Source organism: Bicyclus anynana, chromosome 18, assembly GCF_947172395.1.
Source record: "Bicyclus anynana chromosome 18, ilBicAnyn1.1, whole genome shotgun sequence".
In the NCBI taxonomy this organism is placed as follows: Eukaryota; Metazoa; Arthropoda; class Insecta; order Lepidoptera; family Nymphalidae; genus Bicyclus; species Bicyclus anynana.
This window is the reverse complement of record NC_069100.1, coordinates 11,097,150-11,124,490: the sequence shown is the minus strand read 5'-3', so window position 1 is coordinate 11,124,490 and position 27,341 is coordinate 11,097,150. Positions and strand designations below refer to the sequence as shown.

Below are 27,341 nucleotides of genomic sequence, written 5' to 3'. Positions count from 1 at the left end.
TATATCGCAATATTTGAAAATTTTGAGAAATATAAATCAGAAACTTGTATTTAAAATGCAATAAGTAAGGCAAATGAATTTTTAGTTTTTACTAAGCGCGCGAGTTATTTGTGATAATGACCAATTTTGATTATTTTTTATATATTCGGTAGGGCTAAGAATAATTTGCCATCTATTTTTCATACCTCTAAGTGTTAAAGGTGGTCCACCCCAAAGTTTTCTATTTATAAGGCGAGACAGTGAGACGAATATGGGTTGATAATGATGATGAATATTACCAACTTTTATGATGATAAACGAAAAACGCCTTTAAAAATATTATATATGTTGGTATACACCTAAAATAAGAGATTTTAAAGTTTTTTTGCTTAGAAATTATAATAAATTCGTAAACATTTTTTAAAAGTGACATCTGATATTGAATAGTTGCAACGCAAACTTTGGTATAGTTTATTTGTTTAAATTTTAGTTACTTATTATGTATATGTGTTGTTTTATTTGCTTTTTTAAAATAATTATCCTTTTTTACATAATTAATGGCTAACTTTAATATATTTAATAATCTTATTTTTATTTATTTTTAAATTTAAAATAAAAAGCGCTATCTAGTGACTAGAGGCATAATATAAAATAGCATCAAAAAGCGCCATCTTGTATGTAGATTGTAAAAGACACGAAATAGTTGTAATTGCCACCACGGCATAATTAACGCAGCATATGGACTACAGATGGTGCTAGTAGTCTGTACTCAGAACAAATATTTTATTGAAGTGGTTCACTCGTATCAATTTATATTCGTGTGTAACAAGGTAATACGAGATAATTATTTTGTTTACATTTACAATAAGTGATTTCAAGAATTTATTATTACCCGGTAAGTGTTTTAACATTTTTTATTCACAACTGGTTTGTTTAAAACCCGAAGGGTTAGTCTAGTTACTCTCCGATTCGTGTTTGCACCTTGCGTTGTACCTACTTGTTTAGCGATCTACTTTGACACCGTTCTTGAATCTTGCAATAAAATTTAAAGGAGCAATAAAATGTATTTATCGTTTTTCATTTATTTAACGTTACTTGAAAGTTTTACGCACATTGATTTGTACTTGTAGTTAAGAATCTATTTGAGAACAAATAGGTACGTAACTCTTTTATTTTTAGTAGGTAATGTATTGTAATATTATTTGATGGTTAATACGTAGGTATCTTGTAGGTATATACCTACCTACATAATGCAATAGGTGGCAGTTAGTAAATTCTCATCTCTGTGATCATTATCAATATCAAGAATAGTTATTTCATAAACAGGTTAAAACTAAGCAACTTTTCTTACAAGTTAACTGGATAGGAACTTAAGTGACTTGAATATAAGTACCTAGGTTGATACCTACTTGTGTTGGTAGGTTATGTGTTACAGATGATTTAGTTCATCGAACTGTCATCAAATTATTATTAATCAAGTAGGTACATCTACTTAGGTACTAGTTTTTGCCCGCAACGCGTCTCGCAGATAAGCTTTTGCAGTAAGTATATTTTATTGCAGACCATGTACCTATATTTGGTAGCTAACTAAATTATTAAGTTTTGTCAGTGGTCCCAATCTATTATGGGCCAGGACAGGGCCCTTTTTCCAAAACGAAGTCATACCATCGAGACCCATTTCATTTCATTGATGTATTACCTACATGTTATTAATTTAACTTAATCTAAAACGTTCGAAATTTAACTTACTACCTACCTAACTACGAACTTGAGCCCGCTTAAAGAGTGCCGATAGTTGTAAATATTAGGTACTTACCTATGCACAAAAATAAATAATGTAATATTAATAAAGTAGGTTTTTTTTTTATTCTTTACAAGTAGGTATTCCATAGAAAATATGAACATGCGTCTTATCCTTGGACATAAAACCTGCTAACTTCCAAATAACTATCGTCCCAACTCCCAAGTTACCTAGTTGTCTACCGTAATTTATCTATTTCTATAGTATATAACACAAATGATTGACGAACTTTCAACTTTTATAAAATGAAATGAAAACAGTCTAGTCTTCACTGTCTCTTACTATAAAAAACCGCCCAAGTGCGTGTCAGGCCACGCGCAGAGTAGGGTTCCGTAGATTAAGTTAGCACTTTAAACCCCCATATAATGCACAAAAATACCGATAACTATACCCCACACTATGGGATAGACGATGAAAAAATTCATACTCACTTTGCATGTAAGGAAAAAAAATATTTTTTCAAACTTTTTTTTTCATTTTATAGACGAAATTAATAAACATACCCATACTAAATTTTATCTTTCTAGTTTTAACAAACTCTGAGTTATCTTACTGACAACTTTATTTTTTTAATTAACAACGAAATTAGGTAGTATGCAATTTTCGCTTACCAACTACGTTTTTTAAGTTGGTCGACTATTACTCTTTAAATAGCGATTGCTAATTATCCGTTATGGTTTTCCTTGTAATTTAATTATATATTTTACTTTGTGATTTTTTTTACAAAAGTATCCATAAAAAAACCGTTTACCCGGTAGAAGGTGGGGACACTTGACTCTAATAAAAATTAGCTCTTAAAAGCTTAATATTTTACATACGGATCTCAAAATCGAAAAGTATTGGAATAAAACCCGTCATATCTTTTAAGGACCTATCCAACGATACCCCACACTAAGATAAACAAGTAAAAAAAATTATCCCCACTACTTGTTGGGGAGGAACCCTAAAAAAAATATTTATCAAGATTTCACATTTTTAATGTACATATTCATGTCAATTTACAGCTTTTTAGTAGTAATAGTCTCTTCGCTAACCGCGGACGGACGGACGGACAGATGGACATGACGAAACTATAAGGGTTCTTTGTGGACTACAGAACCCTAATAAAAGAAAATTATGCTAGCCACTCATCATCCAATAAAAATTAAAATCCTAAATTTTTAAATCTAAATTGAATTACAAAGCGCAAAAAGGTGGCTAAATGTAATGTATTTAGTCGCATAGTAAACATTCATTGTTTACTATGCGACTATCCATAAAAATTCGTCATGTCCATCTGTCCATCCGTCCGTCCGCGGTTAGCGCAGAGACTATTACTACTAGAAAGCTGTAAATTGACATGAATATGTACATTAAAAATGTGAAATCTTGATAAATATATTTTTTAGGGTTCCTCCCCAACAAGTAAAGTGGGGATATTTTTTTTTTACTTGTTTATCTTAGTGTGGGGTATCGTTGGATAGGTCTTTAAAAGATATGACGGGTTTTATTCCAATACTTTTCGATTTTGAGATCCGTATGTAAAATATTAAGCTTTTAAGAGCTAATTTTTATTAGAGTCAAGTGTCCCCACCTTCTACCGGCTAAACGGTTTTTTATGGATACTTACGTAAAAAAAATCACAAAAGTAGAATATATACCTAATTAAATTACGAGGAAAACCATAACGGATAATTAGCAATCGCTATTTACAGAGTAATAGTCGACCAACATAAAACACGTAGTTGGTAATCGAAAATTGCATACTAATTTCGTTGTTAATTAAAAAAATAAAGTTGTCAGTAAGATAACTCAGAGTTTGTTAAAACTAGAAAGATAAAATTTAGTATGAGTATGTAGATATACTTACTTAATAACTTTTTTCCATTTTATAGACGAAATTATTGTCTATAAAATGGAAAAAAGTTTGAAAAAATATTTTTTTTCTTTACATGCAAAGTGAGGATGAATTTTTCATCGTCTATCCCATAGTGTGGGGTATGGTTATCGGTATTTTTGTGCATTAGATGGGGGTTTAAAGTGCTAACTTAATCTACGGAACCCTACTCTGCGCGTGGCCCGACACGCACGTGGCCGGTTTTTTATAGTAAGAGACAGTGAAGACTAGACTGTTTTCATTTCATTTTATAAAAGTTGAAAGTTCGTCAATCATTTGTGTTATATACTATAGAAATAGATAAATTACGGTAGACAACTAGGTAAGTTGAGAGTTGGGACGATAGTTATTTGGAAGTTAGCAGGTTATATGTCCAAGAATAAGACGCAAGTTCATATTTTATATGGAATACCTACTTGTAAAGAATAAAAAAAAAACCTACATTATTAATATTACATTATTTATTACTCTTTAAGCGGGCTCAAGTTCGTAGCTAGGTAGAATCAAAAAGTTAAATTTCGAACGTTTAAACTTAATCTAACTAACGAACTTAATCTAAGTTAAATTAATAACAGGTAGGTAGGTAATACATCAATGTTAATAATGAAATGGGTCTCGATGGTATGAGTTCGTTTGAAAAAGGGCCCTGCCCGGGCCCATAATAGTTTGGGACCATTGACAAAACTTAATAATTTAGTTAGCTACCAAATATAGGTAGGTACATGGTCTGCAATAAAATATACTTATTGCAAAAGCTTATCCGCGGGACGCGTTGCGGGCATAAACTAGTACCTAAGTAGATGTACCTACTTGATTAATAATAATTTGATGACAGTTCGATGAACTAAATCATCTGTAACACATAACCTACCAACACAAGTAGGTATCAACCTAGGTACTTATATTCAAGTCACTTAAGTTCCTATCCAGTTAACTTGTAAGAAAAGTTGCTTAGACAATGTAAATAGTTTCAAGATTAAAATTTCTAAAATGCTTATGGATAAATGCTTCTATAACTTAAATGAGTATTTAAATTACAAATTTTAATGATATTCTTTTTTTTTTTTGACGTATGATAAATATTTTAACATAAATTTAATGTGTGTTTGACATAATTTTAATTGGCATTTTAACATTTAATAGGGATGATGACAGTTTTTTAAATTGTATATAAATTAAGAGTATACTAATAGTAAAGCAATTTTGTAAAAGGAACAGGGTATCTGCGATCATTACTTTCGGAGCTACAGGGATTTAAAGAGTCAGATTTGAGGCGCTGCCGCGGATCCCTGAAAAACGCCCCATACAAAATGGCTCGAAAAAATGACGTCATAGGCAATGTAATGATCGTTAGATTTGTATGCGCGTTCAAACAAAATTACTAATATCTTTGTTATTTGTGCGTTTATCTTTATAGTTCATATATTAAAAAATGTCACATTTAATGTAAGGAAGCTAAAACTGTATAAATTTTCATCTAATTACGATAAAAAAAATTTAATAGTTTTTGATATTTTATAATCGCATTTATTTTGCAAATATCCAGACAATCTTTGCTTTTTATGTATAAATTAGTTAACATTGACCCTATTTACCCGAATGTATCATAAAAATCAATATATTCAAACCTAGTCATCATCCCCATTGGTAATAATGACTTGACTTTGCACTAAATTTAACATGGTTTAATAATTTTGACAGTATATATTATGACTATTATTCTATTTTATCTGTCACAGTAGTTTTGAGTTAGATTTGTCATAATCATTGAATCTTAAAATGTTAAATTGTATAAGCTATTACATATGTTTTCTTTTTTATCTGTTTGCTTTTAAATTAGGATTATACATAGTCTATTTAAATTTTTCATACACCAAATTATTATGGCCTATATACCTGCTTTCTGATGAATAAATAAATTATTATTATTATTATTAATACCTACATTTTGTCTACAATGTCGAGTTGTACAGGAGGTATAAAAACTAAAAATAGTAAACACAAATTAGTGCATGTGTGCGCTAGAGTAGCTAATAAATTCGGATCACTTATTGCGGTGATATTTAATGAAATATCGTTGTTTAATGGTGCACCATATAGTATAAGGCATAGGCGGTTATTGGGCGAAGCCTGTGTGTAGTACAGTGCGGTGTAGCGACAGTATCGGCTAGCGGAGACAGTGCGGAGGTGAATACATTCGTGTCCATAAATATTGATTTTATGTGAGCAGAGCTACGGGGCGGCGGCTAGGGCTGCCACTGCGTTTAGTTTTAACAGATTAAAAAAAAATAAAAATCAAATGTTACCATAGACTAAAAACCTGTGATGATTAGACGTCTGTCATTTTGCAAAACTTTTTCTATAGACAAGTATGATAGGTAACTTTGGAGATTTTTCAAACTGGAACTTACCATTTAGAAACGGATTTAGTGGTTACGACGTACCTACGAACAGTTTTTGTTTACTTACAATTACCTTACATTACCTTATCAGCGGATAGACGTCCACTGCTGGACATCCCTCTCATGGCCTCTTGCATGGACTTCCAAGCACAACGGTCTCGAGCCGCCAGCATCCAGCGGCTAAACCAACCCGCTTGATATCCTGGGTCCACCTAGTGGAGGGTCGACCAACACTGCGCTGTCCGTTGCGGGTCGCCATTCTAGCACCTTGGGACCCCAACGTCCATCGGCTCTTCGAGCTATGTGGCCTGCCCATTACCACTTCAGCTTCGCGACACGCTGAGCAATGTCAGTGACTTTGGTTCGTCTGCGGATCTCCTAATTCCTGATACGATCACTTAGAGAAACTCCAAGCATGGCTCGCTCCATCGCCAGCTGAGTGACTTTGAGCCTTCTAATAAGGCCCATAGTCAGCGATCTATTATAGGTAATCAAGTTACCACAGAATTTTATTTTGGTATGAGTTAGGGCTCCTTTTTGAAAATCGCTTAATAGCTGGCTGCTGTGCCATCGTTAGTCACAGCCCTAAACCGCAGAGTTAGGCCCGCGGGATGTTACACGTTTTGTCGAGGGGCAGTGAGATGTGAGAAAGAAACAACCTCCCCCGCGGGCCAGAACGGGACGGCGACACTTGACTTAGTTCCGCCTGCGAATCCTTGAATCTCCGATACATTTCATTTCTTTGACAAAGACTTAATAAATAATGATAGATGTGCAAACGGTTCGAAAAACCCAGCATGCTTGTAGAACTGTCAAACTCGGTATAGAAAACTTAACGTTACATTAAAGTTTCTTTTTTTATTCATTTACACATTATCCATTTACCAACATCTCACCTGATGGTAAGTGATGATGCAATCTAAGATGGAAGCGGGCTAACTTGTTAGGATGCCGTCGTCAAAGTGCTTGGATAACATAAATGTTATTAACGTCGTCTTATAGAGATGATGGCTCACTGCGGTTCCAGGCCTTCCTCCCAACAGAACGGACCTTAAATGCGGATTGCATTAGGATGATAATATTTGACTGTAACAATTGCTATCAGGTGATATAAAGGCACGGTGATGTAACTCCACCAGCTTCCTAACTCCGGACTGCAACGGAGAATTTTTTTCGAAAAAAAGAGACACTAACCGCAAAGATTTACTTACTACAAAGGCACTTTAGCGTTCCGGTACGATGTCGTGGTGAAACCGAAATGGGTGTGGATTTTCATCCTACACCTAACTCCTTCCTTTACCATCAGGTGAGATTGTAGTCAAAGAATAAATTATGCGATTTATTGGAAAATTAGGCTAAGTTTGTTGTGGGTCTTCTAAGCCCAAGGCGCATTTGAAATTCTCGTGGCTTTAATTTTAAGCTTTCGACCAATTCACCACTATCTAATAATATTATTACTTAACTGACGTTTCGAAAGTGCTTCCGAACTAAGCCTATACTAACGATACAGTCTACGATAGTCAGGTAAAATGTCCATTATATTTTAATTTGTCGGTTAAGAAAAATCCAGCGTCTACCTTCTTCATGTGGTCTCGGATTTCGGCTTCCCATTAATATATCGTCGATTGATTTTGTATTCCTTTTATTTTTGTTTAATCACGTCGATAACTTCGGACCTTTCACATTTTTTCGACAGGGTCACTAAATGTTATAAGTACCACTTTACTTTTGATACGATTCCCTTGTTGAAGAGCGGACCATTTAAAATCATTCTTTTCTTCCTTTGATACCTACGTCCAGTATAATATCCACTTTTAAGTGTTTGAATAGTAGCTTTCTTTCTTCTATATGACAATTTGTTGGTGCTTTGTCTGGTACTGTCGTATTGTTGTGTTGGTTTTAAGTTCGATGAAGATGATGGACCCACTTAGGTGGAATAAGGATAACGAGAACTGGCAAGGGTGACACTCCCATGATATGCGGGCTACGGGGGGAAAGACTGCGCCGGTGTGAAATCGTGCGTGCGGGGAAGTGAGGTGCATCAATCGTGGGTTTTTCATTCATCGCTACACGCCCCCCGGCCCGCGCGGACCATCGGGAGTATTACGAACGAAGTTGCCGAGCTATAACAGTTTATCACAATCGTAATAAAAAATCATGATTACGATGATGAATCGATTCTCCACACACTCTACTCTTATTTCACCCTCTTCTCTCTCCTATTATTTTGACTCACATTTTAACAAGGTACTGAATTCGATCCCCAGCTGGGCCTATTGAGGTTTTCTTAATTGGAGGTCTGGCTGGTGAGAGGCTTCGGTCGTGGCTAGTTACCACCCTACCGGCAAAGACGTACGGCCAAGCGATTTAGCGTTCCGGTACGAAGTCGTGTAGAAACCGTAATGGGCTTACCATCAGGTGAGATTGCAGTCAAAGGGCTTGGCCACGTTAAATCTGTATGAAGCAAATACAGACTTTCGTATTGTAGATATCTGGAACATTTTGCTTTTTTGTACACTTTAATGTCAACTAAAGTTGTAGCCAAGTTGCCAGCCAAGCCAAATAAATGAAAGTAATCGAATATAGCCAACCATCTCATATTCCGCATCAAATAAATATCCACTTATCTGAATCACGCCATGATCGGCGATCGTGGGAACACATAGAAAGGGATGGTTGTAAATTTATCACTTACTGCTTGTAAAGTGGACACGTTCACAGTACCTACATCACTCGTACCACCTTCTACACATAGAGATGTGTAGAGCTCTTTGTTTAGAGCTTTTCCAGTAGAGCTAACATGCGACCAAACGAAACGTGAAAAGAAATAGACAACAAAGAACCTCAATAGCTCAACAGAGTAAGAGCGGTCGGACATCACTGACGGGTAGTGGTTCGAAAAGGCGGGGCTTTTTGGTCTATTGTCGTACCCACCAGTGGCGAAATATGGAATTTTGAAGGTACGGCTTACCTTCAAAATTCTATATCCCAAAAATAAGGAAGTTCATAAAAATTCCGGTTTCTCATACATCCATAATTCCATACATTCATACTCATTACAATAATGAATATGTATGTACGGATTTTTAAAGGTAACCCAGCGGAAATCGGCCTGTATGACGTCTTCGCTACTGGTAAGCACTTGTCATTCAAGACATTGTAAAATTAATAAAAAAAATAGCAACCGGAAATATCGCAATCTCTTTGATTGTGTTGGGACGAAAGAGATGGCACTGGGATTATAGCGTTGATCGACGTTTTGTCTATTTCTCTTCACGAGATAATATGCCGTTAGTCGCATGCTAGGCCTTCTGGGAAGAAGAAGAAGATATATCTTATTCCTGTTAAATTAAAGGAATTATGGTTACTAAAAAGGCATAGGCTAACCGACTACTCAACAAACAAAAAGCGAAAAGCGAAAGTTTTGTGAATCGTTTATATTATATATGTTTGTTGCTCCTTCACCCCATATCTACTGCAACTATAACTTATTTGCAATGGAGATAGAATAAGATACATAAACCATTTTTGTCAAAAAAACATCGCGGGATTTGTGGAATAACAGAATTTCACGCGAAGTCCCGTGTTTTTAACCGACTTCCAAAAAGGAGGAGGTTCTACGTTCGGCTGTATGTTTTTTTTTTTTTTTTTTTTTTTTATGTATGTCCAGCGATAATTCCGTCATTTGTGGACCGATTTTGAAAATTCTTTTTTTGTTTTAAAGGGTTTGATTCCAGGGTGGTCCCATTTTTTTCATGTCAGGATCTGATGATGGCATCCTGGAGAAATCGAGGAGAACTTTCGAAAATCGTAGGGACAGCTAGTGCGTTTGTTCATTTTTCCATAAGGTATTTTAAACCACTACAATTTTATGAAGGTCTGGAGTAGGTCTGATGATGGAGCCGAAACACAGACGATGGAACTCGTCAACGGTTTACAGCAGGTACCTTTTGTTTGAGCTTGATTTATTTGTATTGATGAGAACTTTCCACCTAGATGGATTGTGACTGTATTAAGGGTCTGATGATGAAGACGAAGGACAGTTAAGAGATCTCCTCAACGGTTCACAGTAGCTACCTTGTGTTTTGACTTGATAATTTTGTATTGATGAGAACTTTCCACCTGGATAGGTTGTGACAGTATTAGGGATCTGGTGATGAAGACGAAGGATAGTTAAGGGAACTCTTCGACGGTTCACAGTAGCTACCTTGTGTTTTAACTGGATAATTTTGTATTGATGAGAACTTTCCACCTGGATAGGTTGTGACAGTATTAGGGGTCTGGTGATGAAGACGAAGTATAGTTAAGGGAACTCCTCGACGGTTCACAGTAGCTACCTTGTGTTTGGACTTGATAAATTTTATATTGATGAGAACTTTCCAACCATATGGATTGTGACTGCATAGGAGGTTTGGTGATGAAGACGGAGGACAGTCACCTTTCACGTTTTTCTGAATATTCATATTACGTGTGAATAAAGGGGGAGTGAAATATTGTATATGAGTTAAGGTAGTACTTATCATAAGCAAATAACGTTTCAACTAATTGCCTATTAATTTTCGTTTACACTCAGTAGGTGTGCTAACACTAAAAATTAAAAAATAAAAATTTTAATAAAAAAATTCAACCGACTTCCAACTCAATAATTAACCTGAACTAAAAAGCAAAAAATAACATTTTACCTATGTGCTACCTTCTGATCAGTTTGAAGGCGGTGCCAATCCAGTGTTGTTTTAATGAAAGCCGTTTCTGAAAGAACCACAGAAATTTCGTAATTTAAACGGCTTGAATTAAAACATCACTGGCTTGGCACCGCCTTCAAACTGATCAGAAGGTAGCACATAGGTAAAATGTTATTTTTTGCTTTTTAGTTCAGGTTAATTATTGAGTTGGAAGTCGGTTGAATTTTTTTATTAAAATTTTTCGATATGAGTATCGAAATAACTATTTTTATTACGTTTCAAAATGACTAGCTGACGCCGCGCGTTTCACGTGGTTCCCGTTCCCGTAGGAATGTGGGGATAATATATAGCCTTCCTCGATAAATGGGCTATCTAAAACTGAAAGAATTTTTCAAATCGGACCAGTACTTCCTGAGATTAGCGCGTTCAATCAAACAAACAAACAAACTCTTCAGCTTTATAATATTAGTATATATTCAAAAATCAAGGTACGAGTAAATACGTTCAAAGATTAATATGGATACGGTTGTATACAATACGGGTATGTTGAATTGTAAAACGTTGATTGTTTTGAAACGAATCGACTGGCGAGTTTCTTGCAGCGTTTCTTGTTCGTAGAATCTGTCAGCGGAACCGACAAATACAAACAAACATACGTTTTTTAGCCCTTGGGAAGAAAACCTGTAGAAAGAAACGAAATATATTTATTTATTGTTTTATTTACTCTCCAACGTGTGCAGGCGTATTAAAAGGTTATGTATTCGATCGTTTGTAATACTAGCGGACGCCCGCGACTTCGTCCGCGTGGAATTTAGTTTTTCACAAATCCCTCGGAAACCATGTATTTTTCCGGGATAAAAAGTAGTCTATGTGTTAATCCAAGCTATAATATATCTTAAAACCAAATTTCAGCTAATTCGGTTCAGTAGTTGAGGCGTGAAAAAGTAACATACATTCATATCATCAAGATAATCAGTTTTCGCAAATCTCGGAAAATAATAGATTTTTTCGGGATAAAAAGTAGCCTATGTGTTAATCCAGAGTAAAATCTATTTCCATTCCAAATTTCAGCTAAATTGCTTTAGTAGTAGCTTCGTTACAGAGTAACAAACATCCAAACATCCAAACATACATCCAAACATACATCCAAACATTCATACAAACTTTCGCGATTATAATATTAGTAGGATATGTATTTTGTATTAATGTATGTTTATATTAAATTCACGGTTTTCTCAAATAATTGCGATCAGATAAGTAGGGTTTGTTTATTTAAAAGCACATTTTCATGGAAAGTTAGCGAGTAAAGTAGAGCGAGGGAACGCCGCATGACGTCATCTTTTTTCGAGTGTACAGCCGGCTCCATCGAATTATAAGACGTTGTCACGTCAAAACTTTTTCTTTTCAATAATTTACTTTTTATTTTACGCTATTCTATGCACTAGTTTCTCTCGCACAAAGAACCACACAAATCACACAACCAAGTTCTATATAAACCAGGAGATTCGCCTTTGCTCGTTGGTTACGGCCTAGGTCGTTGATCTTTGCTGCCGACCATTTTGTTTGACCCGCGGCCGCTATAGTGTTGTGTTGTGCGAGGTGTCTTCTGGTTTGGTCGTGTCAACGTTTGAAGTTGACAGGTAAAGGGTCGGAAGAGTAACGTTTTATTGATCTTTTATTACGCGTTAAGGAGAAAATATTATAGGTAACTATTTTTAAGACAAAGGATTTTGTATGGCTGTCTGTTGGTTAATTGGTTTTGAAGTATTAGGTTCTATGTTCGATTGTATGTATCTTTTATGTCTGGGTAATTTTACAGATTCGCATCCGAAGGCTTTGTTCGTTTGGACCTACATATAGGTTTTATGACATCGAGGTAAGGCGTTAGGAAGAAAATCTGCTTGAAAAATAAGAATAACCGAATTCTCAAGTTACTACTAGCTAAGGCCCCGGTAGTTCCTTTCCCTTGAGAATATAGGTATATCTATACTAATATATAAAGCTGAAGAGGTTTTTTGTTTGTTTGATTGAATCTCAGGAACTACTGTTCTGAATACTGTTCTGTCTGTGGATAATAATACTGTTCTGTCTGTGAATTGCAAAATTCTTTGAGTGTTAGATAGCCCATTTATCGAGGAAGGCTATAGGCTATATATTATTCTCGTTTTCCTACGGGAATCAAATATAAAATTAATGTTTTGAAAAACCCACAAATGTCATGAAATTATTAATTACACTCTCGATCAAGTCGTCAATATTGTCTTTCCGTGTTCTTTCATTTGAGACCCCACTCGAATATATCTGCGTACATTCAGTTGTTCTTCCCCACTTTCACCCCCACAACTTTTAAACGGCTCAACCGATTTTCATCAAACATGTCTAAGAACATTCGCCGGTATTTTTGTCACCTTTAATACAAAAAAAAATCGTTTTAACCGTTAGGGAGTTATGGTGCCACAGACAGACACGTCAAACTTATAACACCCCTCTTTTTGCGTCGGGGGTTCAAAATATAGCCTGACACTCACAAATAACGTTGCTTTCCAGTGGTAAAAGAATATTCTAAATCGGTTCAGTAAATCCACAGATTACCTACCTTCTGCAATATCACAAAGTTTACTTAGGTACCTCTTTTTAACCGAGTTCAAAAAAGCAGGTTTCTCATTTCGATAGAATACATCTATATGTTTATTTTTCTTTTTAATATTAGTATAGAAAAAGGAGACAGTCTTTTTTGAATAAAACTAACAAAATGAGAATGGCAAGATTGCATGTATTTTGGGACTAGTTGATAGAAGTAGCGTACATAATGGAAACCTATTAATAGTTGTTCATCGTGATTAAACTAAGAAATAAGTAAATGGTAAGCAGTCTTAAAAAGCAGGGAGAAAAGATATATCCTATATTAGTAGGTACTCTATTTATACATAAATGTGAAAAACACCACCGCTTACATACAACTGCGTGATTGCTTCATAAATACGACAAGACGTTTTTGCAGATGACTTTTTTAGTTAATAAAATGCACGTTTTCTCTTTTGATTCCCGTTCTGAAAAATCTCAATATTTTTTTTACAAGCATCTTACAAAATAATAGTTTTAATCAATACAAATTTATGAGTGTAGGGCACTTCAGAGTGTGACTCCCACTTTCGCCAACCTCCTTTGCCGACTTTGATAGAGGGTAATTTAAAATCTAATCTAGTCCAAGACTTAATAATAATAACCGACCGACGGCTTAGGATGCTTTCCAAGGATGCAAAGATTTGGATTTATGCTACTAAGAATTTCTTGATGGGAAATCCTAGAAACTCTTCATAATAAGCTAAGCTTTACTAGACACAAGACTAAAGGAGTAGGTACCTATTACTTATTATTATGAGTATGACATTTAAACTTGTTATGAAATATTTAACAGGTCAAAACACATTACTCAAATGATAAACATCTGCTTATAAAATGCAATTATTTATAACTAACCGAGATGCCTGCGACTATTTTTTTCTCTGGTCGTGTATCGCGTGTCTCGAACGGTGAAGGAAACCTGGTGCTAACATGCGACCAAGTTAAGAGAAATAGACAAAATATCAGCGTAATCGTCCCAGTTCCATGTACTTATTATGTCCGAAAGCAATGAAAAAGATAACGGTATTTGCACCGACATTCGTTAACATTTGCCTCTTTACGATATTAACTCGCTGGTCGCATGTTAGCGCCATGCCTGAGAATTTTTTTAATTCTTTACGTGTGTGAAGTATGCCAATCCAATCCAAGAAGGAAACGTGGTCAACAGTGATCTGAATATGGCATGTTAATGATGTGTATTTGCTGTAAAGTACTTAATGGAATATCTTCACTGGACCTCTGCTAGAGTCGAATTTGAGATCTAGAAGTATATGGGTGAGTGACTCTAAGAACATCTCTTGTGAGATTCGGACCTCGGCATCGAGAAAATACTTTGAAAGTTCGAATCATCGTCGTCATCACATAGACATCTACTGCTTGATGTAGGCGTTTTGTAGAGACATCCAAACACCAATATACTGAACCGCCTGTATACAGCGACTCCCGTCGACTCGCTTGGTGTCAGTCTACCAGGGAGGTCGACTATAGCTTGGCAAGTTCGTGAAGGGGTAGCGATGCCCTTGAGCGCCCTACATCATACCTACACAGTCCTTCCCTCTAAGGCTAAACTGCTAAACCGATTTTAAAAATTCTTTCACCCATGGATAGCTATATTATCAGCTAGTAACACAGGGTATATTTCATCCCCGTATTGTCACGGGAATGGGAATTACGCGGGTGAAACCGCAAGAGGTCCGCTAGCACCAAAATCATTTGAAGTATTAGAAGCAGTACTTCACGTGAAACATAAAATTCGTCTCGACAATATAACAAGGCACCGTTTGATAATTACATCGATATAACGCTGTGGAGGTAAACGTTGTGGCTCACACACACATTCGCCTACGGTTGTGTTCACCCATTCGAGCTCCAAGAGATCGGCCCGGCTAGCGCACCTACTTGTTTTATTAGGCGGCGTTTATATTTGACGTAATGTCTGCCGCTGACTGTACGCAGACCGATTTTTAGCGAGGGTTGCCACTCGTTTTCAGGGTTCCGGACCTCGATATGAAAATAAGAACCCTTATAAGATAACTTTGTTGTTCGCAATGGTATTATATAAAAAAGTTAGGGTTTCGAATACGGTTCAACTAGCCCGCCTGACCATCAGTGTACGATGCTAGCAATGTAGTGAAATGTAACTAAACAACTGTATGTGTGGAGCATATCATTGATTGTCTGACTGTCTATCTGTCTTATCATGACATCAATATAACACTGTGGACGTAAACGCCGTGGCTTACAGTCTCACACACAGATACATTTGCCTACGGTTGTGTTCACCCATTCGAGCTCCAGAGATCGGCCAGCCTAGCGCACCTATTTGTTTTGTTGGGAGGCGTTTATATTTGACGTGCGATCTGTCGCTGATTGTACGAAAGCGGACTTTCAGCTAGGGTTGTCACTCGTCAGGGTCCCGTACCTCAAAATAAAAGAACCCGGAACCCCTAAACGATCAGTTTGTTTTCCATCTGATCTGTATATCTCTCTTGTTTTGTTAGGCTGTGTCTATATTTGACGTAATGTCTGCTGCCGACTGCAGCTAGGGTTGCCATCCGTTTTGAGGGTTCCATACCTCGAAAGGAAAAAAGATAGGACCCCTAAATGATCACTTTGTTGTCCGTCTGTATATCTGTAAACATCGAGGTAAACATTGGCCTACGCTTGTGGTCACCCATTCGAGCTCCAAGAGATCGGCTCGGCTAGCGCACCTATTACTTGTTTTATTAGGCGGCGTTTATATTTGAGCTTATGTCTGCTGCCGACTGTAAGGAGCTAGGGTTGTCACTCGTCTTGAGGGTTTCATACCTCGAAAGAAAAAAGGGGAACCCCTAAATCGTCTGTCTGTCTGTAACCTTTAATATATACATCGAGGTAAACGTTGTGGCTCACACATATTCGCACTCAGAGAAATCGGTCCGGCTAGCAGAACCTACTTGTTTTATTAGGCGACGCTTATATTTGACGTACCTACTGTCTGTCGCCGACTGTACTCAGATTAACTTTCAGCTAGGGTTGCCATTCGTTTTTAGGGTTCTTTAGGTAGGTGGTAACTAGCCACGGCCGAAGTCTCCCACCAGCCAAAAGACTGTCTGTCTGTCAAGACACTATATCTCGGGAACACGTGAAGGTATCGAGTTGAAATTAAAACCTACAGTCCCTTGAAGTTATGTAAGATAAAATTACTAATAAAACTACTAAATAAAATCTCAATAAATTTTGGTACTAAGATAAATTGAAACTCGAGCAGAAGATATGCTTTGGCCACATTTAATACCGGTAAAATCTTGGGGTATGAGAGATCTAGATTTTGAGTTATTATGTATAAGGCATATTGGCATCAAATGGTACGTGTAAATAACCTCTGTCGCTTGTCAGCCGTTCTCTCTGTTCGGCTGACGCACCACCGTGCGTCTCGATGGTTCCCGCGGGATTTGTGAAAAACAAACATTTTACGCAAACGGATAAACGGGCGTCCGCTAGTATAAAATATTATCAGTAGCGGATTTATAAATTTGCCGCCAGTAGGCTATTGAATATTTGCAGCTCTTACTGAACTCTGAAATTCGATAGTATCTTAGTTCGCAATCAATACAATTACCTTAAATTGACCTGCTTAAAAATTATAAATAACTAGCTGACACCGCGCGGTTTCATCCGCGTGGTTTCCGTTCCCGTAGGAATATTGGCATAGTATATAGTATAACCTTCTTCGATAAATGGGCTATATAACACTGAAAGATTTTTTAAATCGGACCAGTAGTTCCAGAGATTAGCGCGTTCAATCAAACAAACAAACTCTTCAGCTTTATAATATTAATGTAGATATAGATAAAGGCCCTTTTTGGGACATGTCCATTGCAAGCTTTAATATTTTAGTAGGACTGTACAGTGTACAGGATGTAAGTACATTACAATATTAAAATTATTATCGTAACATTTTCTTTATTTTTGTAGAAGAAAAAGCTTTTTGGGTCAAATTTGCCGCCCTAGGTCTACTTAGCCTACTGGTAAATCCACCACTGAATATTATGTATTAAAACAGTAAACTGCGAACCACTGGCTCGAAGGTTTCACATCAGGTGTGGACACCTCTTTACAATCGCAGGTACTCAAACAGCGAAAGAGACAAAACATCGGGTCGGGACACATTTTATAAAACAGCCCCCGTTATGTCTACGTACGAAGCTATCGACTGATGTTGCTTGCTATCTATTAATACCCTACCCTAGCTACCAGTGGGCTTGACTTTCATTCGAACGTTTTTTCGATCAATCTGTTATACTTTATGACTTACTAGCAGCGCCCTGCGGTGTTGCCCGCGAAACACGTATTTTAGATAAACAGTAGCCTATGTGTTAATCAAGGTTATAATCTATCTTGATTCCAAATATTAGCTAATTCGCTTCAGTGCTTAGTCGAGGCGTGAAAGAGTAACAAACATTCATACCATCATAATCATCAGTTTTTCGCAAACATCGGGAAACCATGGCTTTTTGCGGGACAAAGACAAGCATATGTTTTAATCCAGACCTCATTTAAACTTGCCGTTGCACTACGCCTCTAGTGCTCTTCTAAGAGTGATTTTTTTAATACCAGTACCTATAGCAGCTTGTGCCACTCTAAGCTGCTATCTTATATCTTCTCAGTGTCGCAAATTTATAAGCAGCCAAAGCCCCAACTCTGGAATCTTGCGACTCCAAATTCCCTACTCAAGGGACTATTACTGGATGTCATGGAACCCTTCTCCGCTGTCCTCTCCGACCTGGGTTAGCTCGCTCTGGCTCGCCGTTCAGCAGCCTCCTTCATCACTGATTCGCAGAAGGAAACCATTGCTTTCCATGCATCTTTAAAAGCTCATAACCGCTACCAAATCTGGCGGAGAGAGATTTCTTCCAATGCGGCTCATCAAGAGTTGACGTTCTGGATTCCAGGTCGTACATTCCTCCAGATATGTTGAGCCGTGTCTAGGCTCTCGTCACAGTACTAGCACTGGGCCAACTTTTCGCAGCCGATTCTAAAAGAAAGTCTCCTATTTGTAAAGACTTTTTTAATTCGGTAGATCTAGAGATTACCCCCTTAAACACCAACAAAAACCCATATTGGGCTTACTGCTAAGCCCGAGTCTCCTCTCAGAATAAAAAGGGATAGGCCAATAGTTTACCACGATTCGAACCCACACTTTGCGGAATCGAAAGCTGAGGTCATAACAACTGGGCTATCACGTCCCCCACCAAAAACTTTACCACGTTATAATATTAGTATAGAGGTATAGATTGCATAAGAAAGGTACGTTTGAACTTGTTAAGCAATTGCACCAGTTCTGTCCGAGATTTTTTATCTTTCGTCTATGCGTAGGAGTGCATCTCCCGGTCCGAGTGGTCCCGGTCATTATCACTCAAACCTGATTATGAGTATTAGCAAGGAGCCATCGATAAATTGCGTCACTTTAAGGAGGTGCGTAGGGGCTTAAAAATGTATAAACGTCCTATAATAACTGTTGACTTTATTGCTGGTCACCAGTGGTAGTCTCTACAAATAGTCAAAATTGACTTTTTTTATTCTTTACAAGTTAGCCCTTGACTACAATCTCACCTGATGGTAAGTGATGATGCAATCTAAGGTGCAACCGGGCTAACATGTTAGGAGTTGGATGAAAATCCACACCCCTTTCGGTTTCTACATGATATCGTACTGGAACACTAAATCGCTTGGCGGTACGTTTTTTGTCGGTAATTAGCCCTGGACCACTTCAATCGTCCCAGCTGGGATCGTACCCAGGTCCTCCGTTTACTTATTACAATACCAGTATGACTTACCTGAAAATCTAGTTTATTTTTAACTTTAAAAAGTATATTGGTTTTGACATCGAGGTAGTTAATAATAATGTAAAAATGTACCCAGGATTACCTGCGCAAAATTTGATGACCCATCTTACCTAACATTCGCTAAAAAAAAATTCATTTAGTAACATCAGTGTTGTCATCCTGATCAAGGGTAAATCGGAACATGTCTCTATTACCCTTTAAAGTTGGGACGACCTGCGCATACTATGACACCTCGCAACATTAATTCGGCTACAGGCATTTCGTTAGAAATACTAACTGTACGTCAGAAATGACGTCACCGGCGTGTAGAGCGGAAAAAATTAGCCTAGAGTCATGTGCCGCATGTTTATAAAGAAAGCATAAACGTGTAGTCGCGATACCGTTTAGGCTTTGAAGCTTTGAACAGTCGAGCCGGGGGACGCTACGGCCGTAATCTGCGATCAAAATGGAAGCCGGCCGCCATCTTAGGTTCGCCACGAGCGAGAGAGCGCTCGGTCCGCTTGGGAATTTGGGAAATTGGTGTTTTTTTTTGTTGTAAAGAGAGCAGTATATAAGAGGTCGGGGGGAGGGGGGCGATCTCCGCACGGGCTCGGTGTGAAGGGAAAGAAGCGGTGCACAAGGTAGTGGCATCGCGGGACCGGTCCGAAGTTAACGTTTCTATCTTAGATTTACATATTTTCGCTATAAAATTTAAGTATATAACGAATTCATAGGCATTATACAATATGAATGTATGTAATTAATAAATGTGCATGGATACGTCGATATTGATTTTGTATGCATACAACAGTTCAATTTGATGATAGCAATGGTCCACAATAATAATGGTAATACCATTCCGAGATGCGTCTCAGGATAATTTGCTTTAGTGATGTTAAAACTTTTAGATAGTGATTGTGTCTTCCTCTTTGGAAGATATTATGTGACTAATCTTCATGTTTCTAGTTTAACTTTAAGCAGTTATATTAACGTTGTTATTTTCTCTATTCTGTGTTGTGCTGAAAACGCGAAACCACATATAATTTCTTACGTGTTTTAATCGTGTTAGGTTCTCGTTACTATAAATTGTTCTTATATTACTACGAAATATTGTATAGTTCAAGTATGCTTATAAGTTTATAAAACTTCTCGCAAATATGTTAATCTACTAAAAACGTGATTATCTGTACTAGTATGATCACGTATTGCTATTTAGACATAATATTTTCATTATCGGCATTGACCTTATCTGATTTTATTCAATCATTTTAAACGTAACAACCATGTTACGTTTCTAACCATGACATCATTACATTTCTGACAAAATGATTCATGCTGACAATTAAATTCAGCATACATTGAATACCTAAGACATGAACTTTAATAATGGTTAATATGAGATCCTTATCAAAATCTATATCAATTCTAAAGTGTAAATACAAAATATTTGTATGTTTGAATTCATTGATCTCTGAAACTATTTCATTCATTTCATTTGTAACTGTATATCTACTACATAATTATACATTGTTTTTTGTTGATAATGTTTTACTCAGTTGAGTATGAGATTCCAAATTTTGTATTATATCTTTTTTAGTTAAATAAGTACTTATGGCTTTTATGTTCTTTATTCTTCTTTTATCATCACTGTTTACAGTTCTATTACTTATGTATACTTTCTAAATTTCTACTCCTTTATTAGGGATCGTCCCTACTGTCGTTGATGGTCCTAAGTTCAGTTGTTTTTGTAGATTTTCTGTAAATAGCGAAGATTAGGCGTTCTAGTCTCGAGATTGTAATCCCCGGATTGATCGCTGTTCTGTAGCGGCGTGTGTACCGGCCACCTATCTTTCATTGCACGTACGCGCGACGCGCGGGGGGCCGGTCGCCGCGCGGCATACACGGAGCCATCTTGCCCGCGGTCGTCGAATCGCTCGCGTCTCCGCGCCTCGGATCGCCCTTAATTCGCACTAATTAACCTTTTTACAATAATAAAAACAATCAATACAGTGCCCCAATATAGACAACAGTGTCATAAACAGTGGTTAGAACAATTGTTGACATAGATTGTGTGTGTGTTGTGTTGTTTTAGGTGTGTGCATACCGTCTGTCTAGGTGAGTAGTCACCAGTCTTTGTGCGCGACAATTATCATTCTGATCGATTCGGTCCGCGCGGGGGTGTGCAGCCGGCCCGTTTTATATCTTTTGTTGTTTTGTAACGCTGCTAAATCAATAATTTTAGTGGCGGCTACTCGGCTAGCGGCCATCGCTACGTTCTTAATTCAAACACTTTGACGTTTCGAATGCTCTGCAAGCTTTAGGTGTTTTATAGCGAACGGACTAGTACAGTTAGTTTAACGAGTTTCTTTGTATGTAACGTCTTTGAATCGCAAATAGGCGTGCGAAAGTTATTTCGCGGAGTGTATTTCTAAACTGTAATCGAAAATTCTACAGATAAACTGTGATAAGTGTCTCCGTTAGCTAACTGTTGTAAAGGTAACTAAACTTGATTTTATTTACTTGTTTGGCTTGCTTGCTTAATACTGTAGTAACCGAATACAATATTTAAACAGCGATTCGCTTTCCCTATAACTAAAAATAGAACGGCCAGGTGCTATCCACGTATGAAATGTAACATTAAGTGCGTAATGCAGTTAGTATATTGCAGTTTGGTATTATGTCACGTCGATTGTATGCTTAATTTTTTTTTTTCATAAACACTTTATTTTTATGCAAAGATCGGTAGTCATACAGCCTACAGTTGTTTAATTGAGTATTTTAAGAGTATGCATGGATTGTTTGTACAATCATACTTACTACAACCTGTAGTACTTGTGCCTACTTTTTTATTTACCTACTTGTGATAAGATAAAACAATATCTGACACATAGATACTTTACCTATTTTGTAGCGTACATTCACTTGTCACTTACGGTGAACGACCTTGTTAATGTTACTTATAATTAATTTATAATCTCTCGCTTTTTTTTAAATTAAGTAACTTTGATTTTTACTATAATACCTACCTATGTACATGTACATATTTTTTGTGAGCAATCAATTAAGTACCTACTTAATAAAAATATTAATTAGGTAAGTACTTCTTACTCTACTCGATAAATTGGTAGGTAGGAACAAATAGGCGATATGGTGTCTGATCTTTGCCTTTCTCGTCGGAGATACATTAAAAATACTAAGTACCTAATTACTTTACTATAACTTAAGTTATTATAACTATTAAATAAGTGTCATTCTTTGCAAATAGAGTTGTAAGTCGGGCAAGTTAGTTTCAAACAGAGGTACCTACCTAACTTTGTATTTCAATGTAACTTTCACATTCAATGGAAAATTGCATTCAATGTAGGGAGGCAGGTACCTACTTACTTAATCGTAAATTTACTAGCTTTAACTTATTATACTTAAAATTGAATTTTTACGAAAAATTCGTAAGTAGGTAATAGGTAGTACACTTACTGACCAACCTAAACTAAAACGCTTAATATTCTTCTCACGGAACCCTTTATAGGTAGGTCTAGGTAGATATCATGTAGATCGAAAAACAGTAAAATTGCAATCAGTGCATTTATTCCGTTTCATACCTACCTATGCAGATACCTACCAAAGTACCTACAGTATTTAATCGAAAATCAAGCCTCTTTTTATTATAAGTCAATTAATATATATTGAAACAACTTAAGTCTTATATACTAACATAAGTAGTGATAAGTAAATAGTAAATATCTACCTAATCTTCATTGGTTTACTTACGTAGAGTTTGACGTAGGTAGTTCTAGGTAAAGAAAGAAAGCGTCTGTCAAAGAATGTTTTGACCCAAAGTAGGTACCTAAGGTAAGTTCAGGTACTTACTTACAGTAGCCTGCACTTCATAGATGCAAAAATGCACTGCCTTCCCTGTAAGAGTCATCACGAACTTGTGTTGATGAAGGAATGTACAATTTGTACATTTAGTGCATAACCTAGTTATCAATCTTGTGCACGCCTTTCATAAATGCAAAAATGCACAGCCTATCCAGTGGATTCCATACAAACCTGTATTGAAGATGGAATTTGAAATTTTGTACAATTTGTACTTACGTATAGTGCGTACCCTACTTATTAACTTTGTGCACGCCACTGATGTGCACTGGTAATAATGTAAGGTATGAAGGAACGTACCTACATTGAACAACAAAGTTACCTCGATTCGCGGTAAGTTACGCAAATGAGTTGGTGTTACGAAAGCCAAAAGTCATTGTTGTCTACCTACCTATAAGATTATGCATATTTTACAGTGGCGTGCACTAGGTTTTTAACTAGGGTAGCCATACATCATTATAAACCTATATTCGGTTCACTGTTGAGCACGAGTCGCCTCTCAGAATGAGAGAGGTTAGGACACAATGCTGACCCAATGCGGATTGGAAGACTTCACACACGAAGAGAATTAAGATAGTTCTCAGTTATGCAGGTTTCCTTACGGTGTTTTTATTTTCACCGTTTAAGACACGTGATACTTAGCATCTTAAAATGCACATAACTGAAATGTTGGAGGCTCATGTTCATACCTCAGATCGGATTCAACCTTACGCCCTCCGAATCGAACGCACACATAGTTATACTCAGAGGCGCTAACATGCGACTTCGTGAAGAGAAATAGACATAACGTCGACCAATGTCAGCGGAGTTCTCCCAGTCCCATAGTTTTCGTCTCAATGCAATGACAGACATATACCAACCAATAGCGACGCACTCGGAAGGGTGCGTTGCTCTTGGTTGACTTTTTTCGATTTCTTTTCACAAGGTGTACATTCGGCTGGTGGAAGGCTTCGGCCGTGGCGAGTTACCACCCTACCGGCAAAGACCGTCAAGCGATATCTAGCTTTCCGGTACGTTGTCGTGTAGAAAGCGAAAGGGGTGTGGATTTTCATCCTACTTCAAACAAGTTAGCCCGGCTTTATCTTAGATTGTATCATCACTTACCATCATGTGAGATTGTAGTCAAGGACTGACTTGTAAATAAATAAAAATGCTAGGCCTAATGGACAACTAAAAGGTTCAAACGATGACATAACTGTACCATTATTCATTATATTAAAGTAAACAATTGACAAACAATACCTACCTCATTTGTTTGTAGGCGGTAGGTGCCAGCGACGAGGCCAACTAAATTATCTTTCATTCATTCCTAAACGATATTTTATAGTTTACACGACGCTTACTAAAGATTATAAATAAATACGAGATAAAAGTTACATCATAATGTTAAATATTTATATGATTTGTTTGAGTTTAAGATTTACACGCTAGAGTCATTGCCTTGTGCAAGATTAAAAAAGAATGGTAAAGGCATTTAAGGTAATAAAACCTTGTTCGCGTTTAGGACTTACAACGCTATACCATTGCCTTTGTTACAAAAAAAGAAGTAAACGCGGCATCTATCATGGCGGATTCGTAAGCACATCGAGCATGAAATAATTGCATTCGCGACCGCGCCTTGTGAACGGCCTCTTGGCTCTTCGGTTATACCTACGTACTTAACACTGCCTATAGCTATTACCCGGACGTGTAAAGTTGTTTGAACGCCACCTTCAGGCCGGTGTTGTTCTGCGACCGTTTGAAATTTGTCGCACTACCGTAGCGCAGACGAGTTGGGTTCATCATTTTTTACTACTTTCCGACATTGGCTGAGGTGCTATTATCCGACCGGCGTGGAATGTCGCTGTCCATGTTCCTCGCATGTTGATATCTGATGCCTCCATAAATAATGCGGGTTCGCTTTTAAATGCTGATTCATCGGTTTTTATATATAAGTAAGAGGATAGTAGGTACCTAATTGGCGTTCTTTTTTTGGACAAACGACGCGTCCATTTGTTTACCGGCTTAAGTTCAGATTATGAAAATTTAAATAAGTAGAGAACTCGGAAGTTCGATACTTAGTTGCGAGAAAGCGGTTTTATACTAGAAAGAAAGAAAGAAAAGACGTTTATTTAAAAGTTATGCAACACTAATTGTAGTGTCTGAAGGCCTTAACCACCTGGGCATGGACCATAACCCAAGTAGTGAAAATCAAACATCACTTTAAAATGACTAAACAAGTAAAACCTCTGTAATAAGTACTAACTTCTAACTGTATCTAGAACTAAGTACACAATCGTATAGTGCAGTCAAGCACCAAGCTTACACTGCGCAAACTTAATTTGTCAAAGAATTAAAAAAAAAGTCTCGTGAAGAGAAATAGACATGTCGACCAATAGCGGGAGTTTTCCCAGTCCCATCTCTTTCGTCCCAACGCAAAGAAAGAGATAGCAATACTTCCGGTTGCGCCACTATTGGTTGACATTTGTCTATTTCTCTTCACGAAAATGTTAGGCCTATTAGCTGACAAACTTACTTCATAAAATGCAGTGGCGTGCATAAGGTTGTCGATCAGGATATGGATTAGTAAAAAAATTGAGCAAACTTAAAAAATCTGTATTTAATAAGCACTAAGAAGACAACTCTTAGGGTATGCAGTATTTTAATGCATGTATAAAGTGCATGCCACTGATAAAATTACGAAAGTCTGACCACGACAGACTCGTTTTAATAAGTCCATAAGCGTAATTACCAACTTCCTTGTTCATACAATGTGTCATTGAAGACGTTAGATGCAAATAACGGTGTTTTATTGTTCACCTCCTCTAATTAGTAATTAACCGTTAAGATACAATGTACGAAGATTTAAAAAAAAATGGCCAATGACACGTTTTAAAGGGTTCTGTATCTTTACTCTGGTTCTGTAGTCTCCTGACACAAGATTTAGTACAACTGTATGAATCACTTACCATCAGGTGATATTGTAGTCAAGGGCTAACTTGTAAAGAATAAAAAAATAAAAAAAATAAAATAAAAAAAAATCAGTATAACGCGAGCTACAGACCTGCAGTTTTAACTGTACAGTCGAACTGTTCAGTTAAAACCTCCGTGTGTTGGCAAAACTGAGAACTGTACAGTTTTTCTAATGATTTTGCTTAAAATTTGATCCTGTCACACATTTCGCCTTTTCTTGTAATTTATTTTTATTGTTATAATCATTACTTATCACTTTTATAACATTGGATTTTGTATTATATGCTATCCTTGCGAGTTTGCTTGTAAATTTTATTTGCGAAAACTTGTTATTGCCTTTATTCTTCTTTCTATATTGTTATTTTATCCTTTTTGTATTTAGCTGTAAGTTTTCCTTTCTAAATAAATAAAATAAACATTTTAGTAGTACTGTGTTAATCAGTATAACGCGGGCTACAGACCTGCAGTTTTAACTATACAGTCGAACTGTTCAGTTAAAACCTCCGTGTGAGGCAAAAATGAGAACTGTACAGATTTTTGTGTAAATAAATAAATAAATAAATCATGATTCTGAACTGCCTGCATCCCGTGAATCCCTGCGACTCGCTTTATGTCGTCAGGTCACCTGGTGGGGGTCAACCAACACTGCGTTTTCTAGTGCGGGATCCCTATTCCAGCACCTTAGGACTCCAATGTCTATCGGCTCTTCGAACTATGTGCCCCTCCCATTGCCATTTCAGCTTCACGACTCGTTGAGCTATGTCAGTGACTTTGGTTCTTCTGCAGTTCACCTCATTTTTGATTCAATCACACAGAGATAACGAGCATAGCTCGTTCCTTCGCCCGCTGTGTGACTCTTCAGTCTTCTTGTATATTATTTCATTTAAAAATAAATTTTTAATATAGTCTATTACTCAATCTTTCCAGTAAAAAATAATTTACAAATCTTACCTAACTTGAATTTAGAAAATAATCTAAAAAATTATATCTTTGTAATTTGGTTGAAAAGAAGATATTTCTCAGATAATGGAATGTGTGTTTTGATTCACATACCGTTTAATTTATGTGTGTCTACGTGTCACAGACCCATTGCGTAAGACAATTTGAATAATTTGTACACCACGCATGTAAATAGTCGCATTTTATCCTGTCCCATCTATACGCCTCTATTTAGTTCTTATTATAATGTAATAGAGGTTATTTTTGATCGGCATTGTTAATGGATGTTGAGGTTTTTGTATAATGCATCACCTGCCCTGTACACATAAAATCTAAAGGTTAAATAACTATCAGAAGCAGTTCGTAGTTAGGATCTAAACCATCGCCTTTCATACATAAGCA

General features: G+C 36.8%; 1 protein-coding gene across 10 annotated transcripts in view; it reads left to right on the top strand.

The window, feature by feature from the left end:
- Nucleotides 1–739: 739 nt before the first annotated feature.
- Nucleotides 740–27,341, top strand: part of LOC112051684 (bromodomain adjacent to zinc finger domain protein 2B) — a 111,600-nt gene continuing 84,998 nt past the window's right edge. For 4 of the 10 annotated variants that reach the window (XM_052886993.1, XM_052886991.1, XM_052886992.1 and 1 more), the window contains exon 1: nt 21,049–21,287. The gene's annotated coding sequence lies outside the window, so the exon portion shown is untranslated. Of the gene's footprint in view, nt 875–21,047; nt 21,669–27,341 lie in introns of those variants that run through there. The other 6 variants (XM_052886997.1, XM_052886996.1, XM_052886990.1 and 3 more) reach the window with 5 other exon arrangements.